Source organism: Coturnix japonica, chromosome 11 (assembly GCF_001577835.2).
Source record: "Coturnix japonica isolate 7356 chromosome 11, Coturnix japonica 2.1, whole genome shotgun sequence".
NCBI classification, from domain to species: domain Eukaryota; kingdom Metazoa; phylum Chordata; class Aves; order Galliformes; family Phasianidae; genus Coturnix; species Coturnix japonica.
This window is the reverse complement of record NC_029526.1, coordinates 8,027,296-8,031,917: the sequence shown is the minus strand read 5'-3', so window position 1 is coordinate 8,031,917 and position 4,622 is coordinate 8,027,296. Positions and strand designations below refer to the sequence as shown.

The following is a 4,622-nucleotide window of genomic DNA, read 5'->3' as shown; positions in this document are numbered from 1 at the left end:
TTTCTTGCAAATATTTCGATGTATTTCTTTCACAGTATTAAGTTTGCTGAAAAAGTTCCATAATTTTCTCCAGATTATAATTAGAGATAATTTGACCATTTTCATAATGCTGAGATTTCTTACCATCATTTGTTTTTTTAAAGCAAATCTAAAAACACCTTGCAGTATCCTGCAGAGATTCTAATACAGAAAAAATCGAATTCTTGGAGCATCTTATAAAGTAAGTAAAAGCTTTTAGTAGAGAGCATTGACAAAAATTCTCAATTAAACTCCCTGCATTTCATCAGGTTTGGGGTTGTTGCTTTGTTTTTTTGGGGGTTTTTTTGCTGGAAATTAAGGAAAGTAGAGGCACTTCCTGCTGTAAGTATGCCTTGTTTACCATTTTCTTGAGGAATGTCTAGACAATGCCAGAGTTTTAAAGCACATTTTTGTTTGTGATACCATAGAGGGACAAGATAAGTTTTGAAGGAATCATGATAATTTCAGATGAAACCCAATCACTGTCCTGCAGGTATCAGGCAAAGGTCTCATTTATAGGATTTTGTAATAAGATGCTTTAAAATTTGAACATGTAACATTTTCATCAGACGCTTTTTGTATGTTAAGAAGAGATGAATGGAAATACTTTTTATACTTCAGTTTGAAAATCAGTATTTTGCAGTGTGCAAGAATCAAGGTTGCTGTCATCTGATTTGCTTTTTTTTTCTGGGTTTGGAAGATAAGGGCTTTTATTTTTTATTTTTTTTTCCCCTTTATTTTGGAGGGATGTAATATATAAAAGATGGAAATGTCCTTTTTTTGACTAAGGTACTGTAATTCTCACAACATGAAAAGTAGCTCAAAGAAAAACCTGACTGGCCCCCTATCCCTCTTCCTTGTTTCCTACAGTGCTGTATCCAAGACATGCTTTATAGGTGACTGCATACATCATGCAGTGCTCTAAGTGTGTCTTTACAAGTATCCTGAATGCTGCTTGAGTATGGAAATTACCGACAAAAGAAATTAAGAGCAGGAACCCCATGATTAGACTAATGCATTGATCAAGTCAATTCTTCTCTGTTTCACTGCCAACACACCACATATAAAAGCGTCATTAAAGAAACTTTGCTGTCTCTCCTACTAATGGTCTACAATTTGAGCATGCCCAGATGATTGACAGGCTGTGCCAGGGCTGCCTGTGTTGTCTGAAAAAGCCACATCGGATCAGCGGAAGCTTAAAGCAAAGCATAAATTATAGATATATGTCTGTTTCTTTGATGATGTGAGACTAGTAGGTGCATCCCACTTCCATCACACAAAGAACCACACTTTCATGCAGCTTTTTCACTTTGTCACATCACATTTGAAAAAACAACAGTGAAAACATAAATGTTCTATTTTTTTTAACAAACAGCCTGTTCAAAGCCAGTTTTGAAGTTCTTCCGTTTCTGAATTAATTAAATATAAAATGTGTTAAATTGCAAAGTTCAATCCAGCAAGGATTGTTGCTTATTTTCTATAACTATTCGTCATCAGCGTTAACTGTTATACGTGTTTCCAAACCTGAGCCACTGAACTGGAATGCTCCTCGCACGTTGGCCATTGGAAACAAAGGTGTTTAGAAGGCTCTGAAAAGGGAGAATCTTTTTCTTTGCAAATTTTATTATGAAAAGGTTATAGAATTTTATTACTTCTAAATTATAGAATCTTCGGTAATATTAGAACAATGAATTTGGGCTTAAGATAATGCTTATAATTATCAAGCATAAGTATGTGTAATATATTTATGTAATAAAAGAGAGACAGATTGTCATTATAATCTTACCCTGCCAACATGAGGAACACTGCAGACTTATTGTAATATTAACAGATGAAATGCTACCTAGTTTGTTGATGTCATTTCTCCACCAGGGCAAAAATCTCCATTATAGATTAATTCATTACTTTGATGTTTGTGGCTTATAGTCAGTTGAAAATAAGAATGTGATAGTGTTTGGTCATGTCATAATTACTCTAGAAATTACTTCTATATTTGCAATTTCAATGAAATGCTTAAAATATAATACTAGACAATATAGGATAAATCCATTACACACTTCTGAGGTACTGCAGGAGAGAGAGTTGATAGCGCTTCACTGAAAAGGGTAATATTTTTTTTAATGTGGCATTTTGTTTCAAGTATTTAGTATTTTAGGCTTTCCTTGTTGTCGCTGAACTTGTTCTCCAGCTAATGTTCCCATGAACTTTGCTGATGTCCAGTTTACTACGTAGAAATAGCCAATTGAGAAAAGCATATCTGTACTTCGTAAAATGCCCATCTTGTATCATTTCTTTTAGAGAGCAGACATTTCCTTTTCCCATAAGGTCTAAAGATCTGTGAGTTGACATAATTCTGCACAAATCACTGCGGTAGTGTAACTTAGACTGTCCAAATTCCCCCTGGACTGTGGCCTCTGTAACTGTGCCATCACTCACTTAACTTCACCTCATCTTTAAATAAGTTTAACCAGAAGGGACTTGTTCAACTCACCACTCTTGAGTAATGTGAATTATTTATATGATCTTCATATGTGTTAGTTAAGCTCTATACAGTAAGCCTAAGTGTAACTGTTTATTCTGTTCATCCATAAGTGTGTTACTCCAAGCTTTGAACTCAGGCTAACCACAACAAAAATCTTTCTTTTTTGCTGTTCTTTGATGGAAATCAACATCATTTTTTCATGTTGTACAATGGCAGCACTGTTGTCTCAGACTGGCACATTACCACGGGAATGCACAGAGACATTTCGTGTGTTCCGTGCTGTGTGTTGCCACTCTCCAGACCACCTCCCCTAGTGCTTCACAGAACTGAACATACAGGAAGCAATGTGCTACCATGTTGTATGGCATAAACATGCCACTGCAATGGCTGCTGAGGATGTGATGGTTGCAACTGTCCTTTGTTATTGATTCTCTGCTTTGTCTAAGGAGTATTAAGTGCTCTTTTTGGAGAAGTACTAAGCACTGCCCAACATGATTTCTCTACAACTGTAAAACACCTCTGTAAAAAATGGAACCAAACAAATGCACTGTTTGAAATGTAGTACTAAAATACATTCTCCAAAAAAGACCAAGTAGTGAAAACTGCATTTTAAGTGCAATAATGAAAGTGCTATAGGTTTGTAGATGATGCTAGAGAACTCATCATTGTGCATTCAGAGGCAATATTTTAGGTTTGTAATCATAAAACAGTTGCATTAATACTCATTTGAAATCTTTACAACGGGATGTGAGCAATTATTTTTCTAAAATACACCAAAAGCTTTGTTTTTTCTTTAGCACATACAATATACCTCTGCTTTCCATTTGAAATTTGTCCAGAACAGCAGTGTTTATACTTGTCCTGTTTGAAGTAGCGCCAGAGGGACCTCAAATGCTTGAATTCTGCTCCATTCTTCTTTGGTTGGTTTTCTTCAAACATAAGCTCTTTTAACACCTCTGTAGGTCATAGGATGAAGAGAGTCCACCAAATCAAACATTTTACCTCTTCCAGTGTGAAGTGTGCTCAGGTTAGGACTTGCTTAATTTATGAGCTGTGAGGCAGCCATGAAGCTGTAAGGGTATGCATGTTGTCAGAGCTGGTTTAATTTTTCAGAAATAAGAGGATTTTCTTCATTTTGTTTTGTTTTGTTTCATTTTTGCTTGTTTATTTGTTTCAGAACTAGGGGCATTTTATTCTGTTTTTGTTTGTTTTACCAGCGCTAAGAAAATATTATTTTTCCTCCCTCCTGTTTTCTCTGGATTGCTTGTACCTCTTCATATACACTGGGTTTCCTCCTTGGCAAAGAAAGTTACACATTTTCCACAGTTTTCTGCTCTTCTGATCTGGAACATGTTGTTGTGTGCTGCTAAGAACACCCAGCTTTGGAGGTTCTGCAAAAGACAAGGTATGTCATGCATTCCTTTTGATGGTTTACATCTGAAGGTCCCTTAAAACCAGTTCAAAACTCTCCCAAATTATAACAGGACAGGTTCATGTCAACTTTCAGTCAATAAGGCTTTGTTGTGCCTCATGTATTTTACTGGTATCTTATGATACAATGGAGTAGAAGAGAAGCAGGCTATAGTCATCTTAATCTCTAACTATCTTTCTTTCAAATGAAAGTTGTGAAGTGATTGATTGAAAGGAGGGGATGTGAATAAGGTACTGCTAAAGGAAACACTCTACACTGAGGAGCTCAGATGAGAAGTTCCCTGAGCTCTGCCTCTATTTCCCATTTTTCAGATGCTTTGGGATTTGATACCGGGCCAAAAGCCAGTGTGTTTTGAATGGTGGCTTTCCACTGTCCATAAAACTAATGGTGTATTGCAGGAAGTTTGGATCCAATTGGATCTCCTACCTTTTCAGGCTCTGGCAGTAATTAAGAGTATTACTTGAAATTTTAAATGCAGCATGGTAATTATTTATCGTTAACAGAATGTATGTTTTAGTTTCTAGAGGGTCTTTTTAGAAATAATCAGAATGATACTGCAGTTTAAGGAACATGTTAATATTTTTCTTGGCTAAGCTTTTTAAACAAATGTTATCATAGGTAGTGACTGTTGGTTGGCTACACCATTGCCAGGTCTGGGTCTAAAACATAAAATTAGAAGGGTCACATTAA

General features: G+C 35.9%; 1 long non-coding RNA gene across 1 annotated transcript in view; it reads left to right on the top strand.

Moving 5' to 3' along the window:
- LOC107319271 overlaps window positions 1-223 on the top strand; it is a 7,284-nt gene extending 7,061 nt beyond the window's left edge. The window contains exon 3 of the long non-coding RNA XR_004308623.1: window positions 144-223. This is a non-coding gene — a long non-coding RNA (uncharacterized LOC107319271). The remainder of the gene's footprint in view (window positions 1-143) is intronic.
- The last annotated feature ends 4,399 nt before the right edge of the window (window positions 224-4,622 follow it).